The sequence below is a fragment of the Furipterus horrens genome, unplaced genomic scaffold (genome assembly GCF_987537825.1).
Source record: "Furipterus horrens unplaced genomic scaffold, mFurHor1.1.pri manual_scaffold_7, whole genome shotgun sequence".
NCBI classification, from domain to species: Eukaryota; Metazoa; Chordata; class Mammalia; order Chiroptera; family Furipteridae; genus Furipterus; species Furipterus horrens.
Genome location: NW_028327177.1, coordinates 139,380,108 through 139,396,030, shown reverse-complemented (window position 1 = coordinate 139,396,030; position 15,923 = coordinate 139,380,108). Strand labels below are relative to the sequence as shown.

Here is a 15,923-nt window from a genome sequence, read left to right as displayed (position 1 = left end):
CTGATAGATGTGCTGAAGACACGCTATCACTTGTGTGGTATTCCGGGCTGGGATTCATAACCTGGTCTAACCATGAGAAAACATCAGACACCCACATGGGACACATTTTATTAAAATAAGGGGAGCATTAGCCCTGGCTAGTGTGGTTCAGTGGACTGAGCTCTGACCCGCAAACCAAACAGTCACCGGTTTGATTCCTGGTCAGGGCACATGCCAGGATTGCGGGCTAGGTCCCCAGTTGGGGGTGCATAAGAGGCAACCACACATTGATGTTTCTCTCCCTTTCTTTCGCCCTCCCTTCCCCTCTCTAAAAATAAATAAATAAATAAATTTTAAAAAGGGGAGCTTTATTCTTCAAAAATATGCCATAAAGACACATACATACACACACACAAAAGCTGTGAGAATGTTCCACGTGAACAGAAATTAAAGAGACATGACAACAAAGTGATTTTTTTGGGGTACGATTCCATTTATATATTTTTAGTATATTTTATTGGTTATGTTGTTACAGTAGTCCCAATTTTTTTTCCCTTTGCTCCCCTCTGCCCAGTACCCCCCTTCCCTCCAGCAATCCCATCCCCCTTAGTTCATGTCCATGGGTTGTGCATATAGTTCTTTGGCTTCACCCTTTCCTATATTATTCTTAACTTCCCCCTGTCTATTTGGTACCAACCAATTATGCTTCTTAGTCCCTGCACCTTTTCCCCATTTCTCCCCCTTCCCCTCCCAGCTGATAATCCTCCAAATGATCCCCATACCTCTGATTCTGTTCCTATCCTGGTTTGCTTAATTGGATTTTGTTTTTATTTTTTAGATTCAGTTGTTGATAGTTGTGAGTTTGTTGTCATTTTAATGTTCATAGTGTTGATCTTCTTTTTCTTACATAAGTCCTTTTGACATTCATATAATAATGGCTTGGTGATGATGAACTCCTTTAACTGGGAAGCACTTTATCTGCCCTTCCATTCTAAATAATAGCTTTGCTGGGTAGAGTAATCCTGGTTGTAGGGCCTTGCTTTTCATCATATTGAATACTTCTTGCCAGTCCTTTTTTGCCTGCAAAGTTTCTTTTGAGAAATCAGCTGATAGTCTTATAGGCACCCCTTTGTAGGTAACTCTCTGCTTTTTTCTTGCTGCTTTTAAGATTCTCTCTTTACCTTGAACCTTTGGGATTTTAATCATGATGTATCTTGATGTGGTCCTCTTTGGATCTAGCTTGTTTGGGATTCTCTGTGCTTCCTGGACTTGTATGTCTATTTCCTTTGCCAAATTTGGAAAGTTTTCCTTCATTAGTTTTTCACATAAGCTTTCAATTTCTTGCTCTTCCTCTTCCCCTTCTGGCGTCCCTATGATTTGGATGTTGGCATGTTTAAAGTTTTTCCAGAGGTTCCCAAGCCTTTCCTCATTTTTTAAAATTCTTGTTTCCTCATTCTGTACTGGTTGACTGTTTTTTTCTTCCTTATGTTCAAGATCATTGATTTGAACCCCAGTTTCCTCCCCTTCACCATTGGTTTTGTGTGGATTTTCCTTTGTTTAATTTAGCATAGCCTTCAATTCTTCCCTTAAGCATTTGCCGTACTTAAGCATATCTGTCAAGCCTGTGAGCATCTTTATTACCAGTGTTTTGAACTCTACATCTGTTAGGTTGGCTATCTCCTTGTCTGTTAGGTTGGCTATCTCCCCATCACTTAGTTCTCCCACTGGAACCTGATCAGTTCCCTCTTTTGGGAAATATTTCTCTGTCTCCTCATCTTGACAGGCTTCTGTGTTTGTTTGCCTCTGTGTCTTAGGTAGAGCTGTCGTACCTGTTACATTGTAAGGGGCAGAGCCTTAAGTATTTGTCAGTACAGGGTGACCCGTTTCACCACGTTGTGGCTTTGTGGGTGGGGGTGGGGGTCTGAGAGGGAACAATGCTGCTTGCTGAGCACTCGCCCCTTTTCCAGGTACTTCTCCCACTTCCGTATGGGACTGGCGCCTCTCTAGCTGTTGCCCTGGCCATCGTTCTCAGTGTGGGTGGGTCTGCAGATGTTCTAGGACTGTGGGGGCCCTTTAAACAAGAGGACTTTGCTGAGAGACCAGCAGTTTCTTCCTCCACCCCAATCCCCACTGGTTTGCACAGTCAGAAGCAATGAGGCTTTATTTTCCCTGGCACTGGGACCGTGAACTATGCGGTCTGGTTTGGTGCTGGGAGCGCTCCCCAGATGTTCCTTCTGACTTTTTAAAACGTGTGACTGCGCTTTCTGCCGGCCTGCCGCTCCCACCACCACACCGCATCCTCCGCCCCAGCTCCGCCCCTCCTACCTGTCTGGATGAGTATTTCTTCTTTATATCTTTGTTTGCTGGACTTCCATGCAGCTCAATTTTCTGCAACTTCTGGTTGTCTCTAATTTTGAGGTAGTTGTATTCCTTCTTAGTTGTGGAGGGAGACGCAGTGTGTCTGTCTAGGCCTCCATCTTGGCCGGAAGTGAAAGTGATCTTTGATCCTGGCCTGGATCCTGTTCTGAAGGAGAAAAAAATGCTCTAAGGGACGTTATTGGGTCAGTTGACAAAACTGAAATATCGATAGTAGGTTAGATAGAGCTCCTGAGTCGATGTTAAATATACTGAGGTTGATATTTGTATTGGTTATAAGAAATATCCTTATTATTAGGAATATACACTGAAGTGTTTAGAGGTTAAAAGCCATAATGTATGGATGCGACCTACATTCAAATGGCTCCAAAAGTATTTGGGTGTGGTGTGTGTGTGTAGCAAACACTTAATCAAGCAACTGGGCAGATTGTTTAAAAGAGGTACGTTTTGGTAAAGAATGTCTCTCCTAGAGCAGTCTCTCACTAGAGGCTTGTTGAATAGGCCAAAGCTCCAGCTTCTTTGTGACCCAAGGGGAACTCTGAACAGAAGATCTGAGTTTAGGTCTCGCTTCCCTCTCTTCTGCTGATCTACAGGGTCTTGGCCTCCTCATCTGTAGGAAGAAGGGTTGGACCAAAGCAGCGCAAGGACCGCCAGTCCACAGGTGTGTTCAGCCTACACAGTATTTTAAAATAATTTTAATTAGGTGCTGACACTCAGCAATCAGGATATTGCATGTAAAACTTTGGCTCCATCTTCTCTGACCACACTGGGCCTACAGTTATCTGGAGCTGGGGCGTCTACCCGCTCCCCCCCCCCCACAGTCCCCACCCCGTTCTTTTGTATTGTGACTAGTCGGCTTCCATATTTACAGTTACTGCTTGGCCTTTGGACGGGAAGGTCTCAAAAGGCCCTCCAGTTTACATCTTCTCTGACCATGTCTCATTTCTGTAGGGGCTTCAGATGCTGAATAAGAAAGAGGTAGGATGGAGTGAAGGAGCAATAACAGAACAAAGACGAGCGCTGTCTCAAGTACATCGGTTTACCAAGGGCCGGATTCTGGTTCATGATGTTGAAAGAGCCAATTGAGCTCTAGATGGGGTTGATGCTTGGAGTCAGAGTTGGAAAGAAACTAGGGGGTTCTATTGGGACTGAGGTTCAGAACAGAGGATGGAAGAAGAATTGGGGGAAAGCCAGGTGTCTGCTGAGCCTGCCAAGTGCCTGGAATGAGGGCATTACTATGAGCAGTCGTGAGATCACAGCTGAGAACAGTTAGGAAGTGGATCCTGGAGAGAAAAGAAAAGAGGGAAAAAATCAAGGTGTTGTGGAAAGAGCACTTGGCAAGGAATCAAAGGATGTCGCTTCTGGTTTGAGATCTACCATTTACTGTGTGATCTTGGGGAAAGCACTCCATGTTCCCGAATCTGTCTCATCCTCTTCAGAACAGGGATGATAGCACTAGCTCTGCCTATCTCAGAGATAGAGAAAGCCTGGACTGCAAGACAGAGCGCAAAGCACTTAACAACTGGGAAGCACTATTCCAACGGGAGATGACATTCAGAAGCTGTAATTGTCTTGGAATGCCCGGGCTTGATGGCCCTTTGAGGGTCTGCAACCTTTTCATTTCATGAGGATGGATTTGAGGCCCCAAGAGGAGACATTATGCAGCGGGTTTAGGGCAGAGGTGGGCACAGTGCTCCATTAGTTTTAGAGTAGAACCCCCTTTTCTTTGCGCTCCCTTTAAGGTGTGTACATGACACTAACCAAAGGAAGAGAATAAGGGCCGAGCTGGATGGCGTCCAGGGAAAGCCGCAAAGGTGTGTGTTTCATCACACTCACTCAAAAAGGACAGGCCCTTATGATGAGTCCTGAGGTCACAGGAACAAGGAAACACTTAGTGAACTTTGAAAGCAGTAGTCTTATTTCGAGAGAAAGGAAGTCCCATTCTGCATAATACACAACGTGCATGTGTAGTGAAGCACAGAAAATGGGAGGTACTTCCCCTGACAGAGGAGGAACCTGAGGCCCAGAGGTGGGAAATGGCTTGCCCAAGGCCACACAGTTTGTTCCCGGCAGAGCTGGGCCTGTAACGGGGTTTCTCAACTTGGAGTCCAGGGCTTTTACTCCATGTGCCGGGTAGGACTGCATTTGGCTGCCAATAACAAAGACTAACAGTGGCTTACACCAACGGAGATTTATTAACTAATTATGGCTTTAAGAAATAGAGGTTAGTTTTCCCACTTTACAGAAAGTCCAGAGGTGAGCAGTGAGAGATGAGGTAGCTGCTGAAAGGTGTTAAGGACCTAGTCTCCCCCTCTCTTCCTCACCCTCAGCTCATGGCTTTGTCCTTCTTAAGACGGTTGCTACATGCACCTGTAGGCATGTCCCTGTTCCAGGCAGGTGGAAGAAATGCAACTGAGTTTGTATTTTATAAAGCCTTACCTGAAAACTCCAATCGGTAAGGCACACAGCCATCCCAACCGCAAAGGAGTCTGGATGGTTTAAGTGTCCAGTTACTAACGCAGGAGGCAGCAGGGGCTTCTGAGTTGCTAGTTCATGTTCGCTGCATCACTATGCCTCACCATTTAAAAGATGAAAGAAGGGGTGCGTTTGACAGGCAGCCACCTAAGAGTCAGGAAATGGGTTCAAGTCTGAATTCTGCCCCTTTTTATGGGTCCTTGACACGTCTCAGTTACCTCACCTGAAAAAGGTTTGTGCCAAATGAACCCAAAAAGCGTCTGTCTTTTAAATTCTGTGACCCAATCCTATTCAAATTCTAACCCATGAAATTATATTTCCCTCTCCCCATGGAATTCTAACATAAACATCGCAAATTATTATAAAATTAGTATGTAAAAATTGTTCATTTTCAATCAGAGATTCCCATCTTGAAAGCATCAAGATAATCCCTCTATTTTCTTCTAAAACTTGTCAGGCTTTATGTTTTTCTATACGAGCCTTATATGGTACCATATAAGGCTCGTATAGAAAAACATATCAACTTTACTGTTTCACTGTAGTGAGAGACCTTTTTTTGTATCACATTTTGTAATTGATTATTGGAATATAGGAATGCCATTCCTTTTTTGTATGTTAACTTTGTGTCTAGTAATCTTGCTAAACTTTTAATTCTAATAGTTTGTAGACCTTCCCAAGTTTTTTTTTTTTTTTGCAGAAAATCCTATTATCTACAAATTAAGATAGGCTGAGGAAACAGCATGAGGGAGGTCCTGAGAGGGGAAAGTTTAAGAAACCAAGAAGGCAGATGGTACTGGGCACAGTGAGAAATAAGACAGATGACGAGGTGAGAGAGAGACAGCATCATCGTACAGGGTCTTAAAAGCCATTTTCAGGATTTTATTTTATTTTTCAGAATTTTAATACAATGAAATGCCACTGAAGAAATTTACATTAAAATAGGAGAAAAGTCTCTATGGTAAACCACGGGGCTTTGCGCATGTCTGTGTCCTGCCTAACATTTTGGTCAAAATTTGGGTGAATAAATATAAATCATGCTTTTCAAGCATAAAAATATATTGGATAACTCTAAGATATTGTTTATGAACTTGTAGAGCCTCAAGAACATATCCTTGAACATCGGACTGGATGTTTGTTAAGATCCTTTCCAACTGTGAGATGCTGGGGAATCTATGGTTTTCATCTTGGGTGCCCTGGCACTGCAAGGAGTGTTCTTTCTCACCTCAGGTGGGAAAACAATGAACCTCTATATTGAGAAACAGTCTGTTGGGGGCAGATCCCCGTGTACACAAATAACTAGCACATAGGTGGTGGCTGCTGTAATAGCGAGGTATAGAAGGGGTGCAGGAGGCTGTGTATGGATGTGAGGGGGTGGTGCAGAAGTTGTGAAACTTGGAAGCAGGGGGGGTTGCTGGGAGCTATCTCCCACAGTATACAGGAAAAAGGTCCTGGACTGGAGCAGCATCTGTGGTGATGGCGACACCGGAGGCAGAAGCAGCATCTGGTAGGCCTGAGGGGAGAGAAGGAGGGGGATAATTGAAGAGGACTCCTGGGTGTCTAGCTGGGGACACACGTAACACGGTGACTCTATTACCTTCATGAAGGAAGGGTGGATTCCCACACTTTTGATTTTTCCTAGCCATCTGACGCATAAGGAGCTCAAAGCTAATTAATTCCATTCATGAAGCCAGGGACAGGCCTTGGAGCTGGCTTCTTCAAGCAGCAGAAAGGCAATGTACCTTTTTTTAGCTCCCCTATGTGTTTTCCTACAATAGTTAATCTAAGCTCACGCGTAGACAGAATCTGTGGGCTTTGGTGTGAAGTAATGCCAAAGTCACCAGGATAGGAAACCTCTTTTATTCATCTTTGTACCCGTGTCCCCGCATGGCCCGTCCTGATGTGCAGGTACTCAATCAGCGTCTGTTGGATGAATGAATTCAGGCTTGCAGTGGTAGTTCTGCTCGTTTGGACCCTGGGTAAATGTGAGTTTGGGCCCTAGGCACTTGGCTTCTTAATTGGTCTGTGACCTACACCAGTCATTTCAGTTCCCTGTAACTGGACAAAAGTCCTTTTCAGGGCTCCGAGTTCATAGTTCTATACCCTTTCCATTTATCCTTTTACTCTTCATCCCTTCATACTTGTACATGCTCTTAACACTTTGTTATAATCGTATTAATGGCATATATGTGCTTGCTAAGTGCTAGGCACCAATTTAAGCACTTTACACATATTAATACATTTGATCCGCATAAAAACCCTAACAAGGTAAGTACCATTATTATTCACTTTACAGTTGTGAAAATAGGTACAGAGAGATTAAGTATCTTCTACAAGCTCACATAACTTCTAAGTATTTGCATTCAGATTTGCACACAGGGAGTATGGGTCCAAAGTCCAAGTTTAACGACCTCAGTGTACTACCTCTAGGTCACTATAACAGTGACTATGACAGAGGCTGATGACTGCAGTATCTCATTTTTATAAATAAGGTAACTGAAGCTTACCTTTCTGAAGGTTACACAGCTATAACAGAAAGTAGCAGAGCCAGACCTCCAACCAGGGCTTTCAACCAAGTCCAGGGTTAACCAGCTCGCTCTAGAGGTTGAGTATGTGGCCCTAGCACCTGGCTGCCTGAGTTAAAAGCCTCACTGTGCCAAGCACTGGCTTGCTGACATCAGGTAAGTTACTAAACTTCTGTTTGTTTCCCCATCTGTAAAATGAGAATGAGAACATTAATACCAACCATATAGGACTGCTGTGACGATTAAATGAGTTATTAGGTGTCACATACTTATAAGAGGGTCTGGAACATTATAAGCTCTCACTTTTCATTCTGGACCCCATGCTATGCAGCAGAAATATAATGTGAACCAGATAGTAATTTTAATTTTTCTAGAGCCCATATATTTTTTAAAGAAGCATTTACTTATATTTTATTGAGCCAAATATATCCAACACTATAATCAATGTTGTAATCAATTACCCGACTTATAATCAATATTAAGAATTGTGAATGAGGTATTTTATATATTTTTGGTATCAAGTCTCGCAAACTCGGTACGTATTCTACACTAACAGCACACATCAACTTGGACCAGCCACGTCACTTGGGGCTGGTGACAAAGCGGCTCTGGAAAGGCCCCCCAGCTGGCCCGCGCCGTAGCCCCGCCCCGCCCCGCCCCGCCCCGGTTACATCACAGAGCCCACAGGCCCGGCCAGTGCGGGTACTGGCCTGCGCTCGCCCCGCTCCAGGTACCTAAGTTCTAAGAGGGAGCGAATATATCACACAACAGCAGGGCGGGGGGGTCTGCCTTCCCCTGAGCCGGCCTCGCATTAACTGGCCAGGAGAAGGAGCCTAAGTCCCGCAGGCATACCTCGCCCCCAACGGCCCTCCTCTACTCGAGAGCCGCTACTTCGGCAAGGTCGAGGCGGTCGGCCTGGCGCCCATTGGCCCGCCATGGCCTTCCGCCCGCCCCCTCGTCGCGCTTATTGGCCGGAGCCACGGCGCCTGTAGGGTAGGCGGTGGTGCCCCTCCTACACACCAGCCCTCAAGAGGGCAACGAGGAAGCGGCCGCCTCCCTGTGCCCCGCCCCTCGGGTTCGCTTGCTGGCTCCCGGGTCCTCCCGGCTCCTCCCGGCCTTCTCCAGGCTCCCTCCGGCTCCGGCTCCGGCGCTGTGGCGGCGGGTAGGTGCAGCGGCAGGCGGAGCCCGATCGGAGGGGAGGCCTCTTCACTGTCCCGGGGGCTGCCTGAGCCGTGCCCTCCCCGGTCGCTCGGGACCCCGCAGGGCCCGATTGAAGCGGGGAAGGGCGGTGGCCGCCGGCCTGCGGGACTCCGGGATGGCCGGGCGAGGGGCCTGCGGCGTGATCTTCCGAGTGTTCTAGGCGCGACGTGGGGGCCCGCGGGGCGGGGCGGGCTGAAAGGTCCGTTTTCGGGGGTCTGGAGCCGTGGGGCCGAGAGGCATGCCTCAGGCTCGGGATGGGGCTGAGCCCGGGGCGTGAGGGGCGGCTGCCACCCGGGGCCCTGGGTGGGGCTTGGGACGTTGAGGAACGCAGAGGTCGTTCTGTGAGGATTTGGGGGGGCAGTTGAGGTGCGGCCGAGGCGAGCCTTGGAAAGGGTGTGTAGTCAGGTTTTCCAGGAGGGTTGGAGGGGTGGCCTGGAGACCCGGGCCCCGGCGGGGCCGTCCCTCCCGGCGTGCGTCCGCCCCGGCACTGTTCGGGGGACTGAGCATGTGTCTGGCCGAGGGGTGCGAAGGGGTCGCGGTCAGGTTGGGATGGGAGTACGGGGACAGGGTCAAGGAAGGCAGCTGGAAGCGCTGCCCGGAACCGAGACTGTGATTTAGCGCCTGGACCGGGCTCTCCGCTGGTGTGCTGCCTGAGCGCGGCTTTACTGAAAATTGCCCCTTGGGGGAACGTTGGGGTTTTGCCTGCATCCAGGAACCTGCAAATTAAGTGCGTTTGGGAGGAGGCAGTGAGTGATTACGCTAAGGTCTGTGCTTTAGGAGCCAGACCCAGGGCGAAACGTGCTTCTCGGGAAGACTAGTGTTACCCAGCTTTCTCCTGGAAACCCCCTTTTCTCCTCCTGTCCCTCCGCTGGGTCAGTTACAGCGTCGCTCCCCAGGGCCTCTCGATTCCCTCTGCCTGGCTGCAGAGCAGTGCAGTCTTTCTTGGTGTGTGTGTGTGTGTGTGTGCGCGCGCGCGCGCGCGTGTGTCTTGTGTGTGTGTGTGTGTGTGTGTGTGTGTGTGTGTCTCCCGCCCATTTCCCTGCTGCTGCGCTTTTGGCAACTGCCTCTGCTCTTTCCCAGGGATGCTTGTGGCATTGCATCAGGGGATATTTGTGCTCGTAATGTGCTCGCTCAGCCCAGGAAGAGGGAGAGCAGCGCGCTGCAGGGACGGGAGGGGGTGCCGGCAGCCGGGCTGGGAGGCAGCGAGGAGGGCGTGGTGAGGCAGTACAGCTGCTCCCGGCCTGCGGGGTAACGCTGCCAGGTCATCAGCTGAAAGAGATTGAAAGAGCAGCCGCGGCGGCTATTTTTATAAATCGGCCCCGCATCCAGGCCGAGAGCGCATGGATTTCGGGTGAACAGTTGTCATGCTCCCCCGGTTACAGGCCGGCTGTTTGGTAGACAACATTCGAGTTGCTAAGCGAGAGACTCCATTTGTACAGTACAGCGGGGACTTGACCTGCAACTTTTTAACTTCGCTCTTCTCAGCTTTGCAGGGTGTCTTTCGCAGGGATGTCCTTGGATGGTCCCTGCTCCTTGTCAAGTGAAACGTTAGGCTCTTCCTTTCCAATTTAGCTTAAAAATAATAAAGCTATCTCTTTTTTGAGCACTTGCCATCCTCCAGGCACTAGTTGTCTGTATTTATTTACAGATGAGGACATCAAGACTGACCGGAATAAGGGGTCACACCTATATTTAAATAGCAGAAGTGGCATCCAGACCAAGGCCTCTCTCACCCTCTACACAGAAGTTCAGAAACTTGAAATTTTTGGTTTACACAGGAGTGATTCAAGGCCTTGAGACTTTATTCATGCTAAGTCAAGTCACTGGAGACGGATAAACCAGATACCAATTTTATTTATGATGAAACATTAAGTGCCATGTATGCAACTGGAATTAATTATCTACTGGCCAGGACACCTCCTTTGTGTCTGGGCAGCCTAATCAGTAGTAGGAAAGGCGGTTGATTATAAGATTGGAATGAAGAGCACTGGATGCTCTTAGGGGCTATTTTAATCGAGGTTCAGAAGCCCAGTGAGCCTCCTTTCAATGTCCGAACGTATAGTAATGTTTGACAGCCTTGGGGAGCCTTTCAGACACTTTCTCCTTCTGTCTCAGTTGTGTTTTTCAAGCCATCACTTCATATGTTTGTCATCCAGCGTATACTTACCTGTGTTGAAATTTTCGAACTTACAAGTAAGTTTATATTACGTATTAAAAAGTCATTTTCCATTGCTTGCTGACATGGAAGGAAGCACCTGGAGCTTCTTGTCTAGATGGCTTATCTTTATTTTTACTTAATTAATTTTTTGAGGGTATGAACACTTTTATTAATTGCATAATGAAGCTTTCAGGGGAGAGTAGGACAGGTTTCTGAAGCTTGTTCAAAGTGACTGGAGAACAGGGAAGGGTGCTCGTTTGCAGGTTTTTATTTTGGTTGTAGGAGGAGGTGCGTGGGAGTGAATGTTCCCAGGTATGTGAAGGGGCTTGTGTGGTTGGAACCTCCCACCAATATCAAAATAGGTGGCCTAGCTTTTTAAAAAACAAAAACATTTTATTTACTTATTTTTAGAGAGGGGAAGGGAGGTGAGGAAGAGGAGCAAAACATCCATGTGATAGATGCGTCTGTGGGGTGCCTCTTGCACGCCCCCAACCGCGGAATCTGGCTTGCAACCCTGGCATGTGCCCTGACGGGGAATTGAACCAGTGACCTTTTGGTTCGTAGGCTGAGCTCAGTCCATTGAGCCACGCAGGCCAGGGTGAGGTGGCTAAGCTTTAGTCAGAGAGGTGGTTCTTCCTGTTCTTGTTTCTGAATTTGGTGACCCATCCTTTGGCTCTGTAAACTTACGTTGTTGACACTTCAGATTTTTGGCATTGCTTTCTCCCTACTCCGCCCCTCCTTCTCCATCTTAATATTAAGCATTGGGTACTTGATGTGTAGGTTTTATTTTTCCTTAGAAAGCAAGAAAATCTGAGAGGAACATTTCGATCCAATGGAATTCATCTTGTTGCTTCAGTTTGAAAAGGAAACCAAGGAAATATCACTGATTTCACTCTGTCCTTCTAAATGACACTTTTAGAACCAGGTAACTGTGGACTTCTTGCTGGGAGTGAGTGTTGAGGACAATTAGGGTGAAAAGGGGGGTAACGCAAACTGATATATGTGAGGGGTCATACCCAATCCCTTTTTCAGAGCTCTCAAGGCAAATCTCTCCACATAGACCTGTGGCGAACTATTTTGTATGCCATTAAAATTTTAAACTTTAAAGTCAAATTCAACCCACTCTTATTGATTCTTTTTATAAAAGATTTTATTTATTTTTAGAGAGAGAGGAGGGGAGGAAGAAAGAGGGAGAGAAGCATTCATGTGGGAGAGAAACATACATGTAGATTGGTTGCCTCTTGCGCACCCACAAACCAGGGACCTGGCCCACAACCTAGGCATGTGCCTTGACTGGGAATCGAACTGTCTACCTTTAGGTTTGCAGGATGATGCCCAGCCCACTGAGCCATACCAATTAGGGCTGCTGTGATTCTTTATAGATTACAGAAGTTAATCTTTCCACAGTAAAACCCATCGTATTAGTTTCCATATATTTAAATATCCTTTAAATAAGAACATTTCCTAGTTCTTTCTAATTTTACCAGGAAAATGCAGTTCTTAAAAAATCTTTTATTTTGAAATAATTTTAGATTTGCAGAAGAATTATAAAGATAATACGGAATTTCCCTATACCCTTCACCTAGCTTCCCTTAATGTTAACGTTGAACGTGACTGTTAAGCAGTTATCAAAATTAAGACATCAACATTAGTTTGCTATGATTAAGTAAATTACAGATTTTCCCCTGATTTTCTGTTCTTTTCCATACTGATACCCATTTTCTCTTACAGGATCCAGTCCAGGTTACCACATTACATTCAAATGTCATGTTTCCCTTAGTTTCCTCCAATCTGTGACAGTTTCTTGGTTTCTCCTTGACTCCTTTGAAGAGTAGTGTCAGTTATCTGTAGAATGTTACTGAATTTGGGTTTTCCGATGTTTTCTTAGGATTAACCTAAGGTTATGCCTGCATTTTAAGGAAGAACACCATGGAGATGTTATGCCCTTCCTGACACATCATAGCTCATATCAGGGGATATCTGATATCAATATGATTTATTACTGATGTTAACTTCGTTAACTTAAGGTTGTGTCTGCCTGGTTTCACTAAAGTGTCTTTTTTTTTGTTGTTGTTAATGTATTTGTTAGAAGCTAGAAATGAGTCACCAAGTCAAGCCCACACTCCAGGGGAAGAGAATTTAGCTTAGCTTCCTGAAAATCAATGAATTTGTGAGCATATGTTAAAATCACCTGTAGTGATTAATAGACGTTTTGAGGGCGTTCTGTGAGGCTGTGTAAAGATCTGATTTGTCTTTCCAGAGTCATCCAGGGACTTTAGCATTTGTCAGTGAAACTTGTCTGCGACAGCAGTTTGTGTTATTCTAGTGGTGATTTTCAGGTTCCCTCATTCCTTCTACTTTTATCATTTGGAGTTCTCCTTTAAGGAGGATTTGTACCTTTCCCCCATTATTGAGTCATTTACATCGGTATGGATTCCTGATTTTTTTTTTTTTTTCCCTTTGGCTGTAATCCACTACTACAGTTTGTTGCTCATATTCTTCTAGCTTTGGCTGTTTTCACATCTATGTTCTTTTGACATTTCCCTTTTTTTGCGTGGTGGGGAGTATTTTTACTTTCTGGTGTTGCAAGATGCTCCAATCTCATCTTGCATTTTTCCTACCCCAGCCCTAGAATCACCCATTTCTCCAAGGAACCCTGGTTTCTTTTATTGGAGAAAAATATTTAGAAACCAGGGTCTTGTTCCTAAATGAACTGGGAGTACCTATTGCTACTGGGGTACCACTGCTCCTAGGCCCTCTTAAGGGACAGAGCTAGGAATACATGCTTTATACTCATGCAGATATACATACGTATCTATTTAGTTCTGTACAGTATATAAATGTAAACTTGAGTTCGTACTGGTCTCTGTCTCTAACCCAGCACCACAGAGTTCATTCTAGCATTCCCCTCCTAGCTTATTTGTAACTTCTGTCTCTTGACAGTGCGAAACGTGGCTCTTGTTATTTATAATAGATTTACTTAACTGTTCAACCCTAGTATATGGGTAAAGTAGGATAATGCAGTTTTAATGGTCACATAAATTTCCAAAGCATTTTGTAGTTAACTAATTTAAACTTTACTCCTGTAATATTGGTATTTTTAATTATTATTTTTCAGCTCAAGTGGAGAGGCGAAGGTGTTTGTTCTTGGCCAAACAGGAAGTGATTGTAGCTGAAATTGACCTGTTCCCACATATGCTTGCTTGATCCCAGGCAAAACAATCTCTTCATATCAAGTAGCTTGACTAACAAGTCAACCTTTGCCCCTTCTTGATGGGATTGCTCCTTTTAATAAAGAAGCTGCTGGTTTTAGTTTTTAAAAAAATCTTTGGCAGAGTTATGAGCAAGAATAATTCCTTTTCTGGACTTCTTCCTTTTTGTAGGGTCATGGAATCTGATGAGATTTTAGAGATAACCCAGTGCAATTTTTCACACAGTGTAAGTGATTCCTTCAGCTCTCTGTGCAGGTATTCCCCGAGATAGGGACCTAACTGCTGGTGGCTATCAGTTTCAGGTTTGTGCATTTGTCATTTCAGAAAGAATTCCCTGATAATGATCTTGGACCTGCCTCCCTGCAGTTTTTATTCACTGGTTCTAATTTTGCTGTCTGCAGTATTTTCCTGTAACTCCAGTCTCCACTTGACATTTATTCAGTGACAGTTATTCTGTCCCACTGACGTTTTTTCTTTTCCAGACTAAACAGTTCTTTTCTTGCAGCCACCTCTTACGAAATGTTCTCTCTAGTCCTGGCCAGTGTGGTGCAGTTGGTTGGAGCATCGTCCTATAACCAAAAGATTGTGGGTTCAGTTTCCCACCAGGGCCTAGCCCTGGCCAGTGTGGCGCGGCTGGTTGGAGCATCGTCCCGTAACCAAAAGGTGTGGGTTCAGTTCCCCGCCAGGGTTCATACCTAAGTTGTGGGTTCGGTCCCCAGTCTGGGCGCCTATGATCCCTGGTCCTGGTGTGTACAGGAGGCAACCAATTGATGCTTCTTTCTTGTGTCAATGTTTCTTTCTCTCCCTTCAGCTCTCTCTAAAAGCAGTGAAAAAAATGTCCTCAGGTGAGGGTTAAAAAACAAAGAAGAAATGTCCTCTCTAAATCTTTTATTGTGTTGGGCATCATACTAGACGTGCTGCAGGTTGTCGGAGATGGTCGGATTCAGATACTGTATTAGGCCCTGGAAGTGAGGAGATTAAGGACCTCAGGAAGATCCCTGCCCGTGCGGAGCTTACCACTTAGTTTCTATCGGTGCTGCTGTAACATAAAATAGGCTCTTTTTTCTTTCAACAGCCACTTTTCTGTGTTAGTTTGTACTTGTCCTATACGAAGCTCACCTGTAGGTGTTTTTTCTAGAACTACTGTTAACTCAACTTTTTGTCTTTGGTTGTTTGACTTCCTTTCTTTTTTATTTCTGTTTTTTGGTTGCCTTTCTGAACTTGTGTAGCTGACTTTTTTTACACTCCTATTTTCCTGCTGTCCATTGTTCCAAAGGCGACTTTTGGAATCCTGATTCTATTACCATGTGCCTTTGTTAGCCTTCTCAAGTCTATAATTCTTTCTATATTTTTATTTGATTGGGCTAATAAAATACTCTCCTAGAGAGTGCCAAATCAGATCTTGATAGCACGCAATGAGACACAGAACTTCATGCTTTATTTTCTCCTTACTTACAGCTTGTATTGTGTCTTGGTTCTGATTTTCTGCTATAGTGTGTGTGGAAAATTTTAATTAAAATACTTTCCATCTTACAACTATGAAGGCACAGCTAGTTCTTTCTAATGGTAGTTATTGGTTATTGATTGAAATTAGGTTATAGGATTCTTTATTATGACCAAGTGTAGGTTCTGACTTATAAGTGATTCACACGTAAAATAAGTATAGTTTTTATCTCAGTAACCCCCACCCCCATGTGTTGAGACTGCTGTGGGAACATTTAAAGCTTTTAGAGAAGATATATATTGTAAAGAAGGAAAAAGGGAAAAATTTAGGGGAGGTTGGGGATAGATGGTGAGTGGGAGTAGAGAACAGAGACTCTTTAAAAAAAAAGGTTGTTTCAAAAAGAGGCAGAGAGCCCTGGCTGGTGTGGCCAAGTGGATTGAGCGCCGGCCTGTGAACCAAAAGGTTGCCGGTTCTATTCCCAGTCGGGGCACATGCCTGCGTTGCAGGTTAGATCTGCAGTTGAGGGGTGTGTGGGAGGCAACCACACATTGATGTTT

At 45.3% G+C, this 15,923-nt stretch overlaps 1 protein-coding gene and 1 long non-coding RNA gene across 2 annotated transcripts in view; one reads left to right on the top strand and one right to left on the bottom strand.

Moving 5' to 3' along the window:
* Positions 1-5,700: 5,700 nt before the first annotated feature.
* On the bottom strand, positions 5,701-8,305 carry LOC150005402 (uncharacterized). Its single transcript, XR_016512452.1, has 3 exons — positions 8,205-8,305; positions 7,335-7,540; positions 5,701-6,340 (listed from the first exon to the last, which is right to left on the bottom strand). It is a non-coding gene; the product is annotated as an uncharacterized LOC150005402 (long non-coding RNA).
* Positions 8,306-8,455: 150 nt separating this feature from the next.
* Positions 8,456-15,923, top strand: part of MAP4 (microtubule associated protein 4) — a 129,900-nt gene continuing 122,432 nt past the window's right edge. Inside the window, exon 1 of the mRNA XM_090284657.1 lies at positions 8,456-8,514. The gene's annotated coding sequence lies outside the window, so the exon portion shown is untranslated. The remainder of the gene's footprint in view (positions 8,515-15,923) is intronic.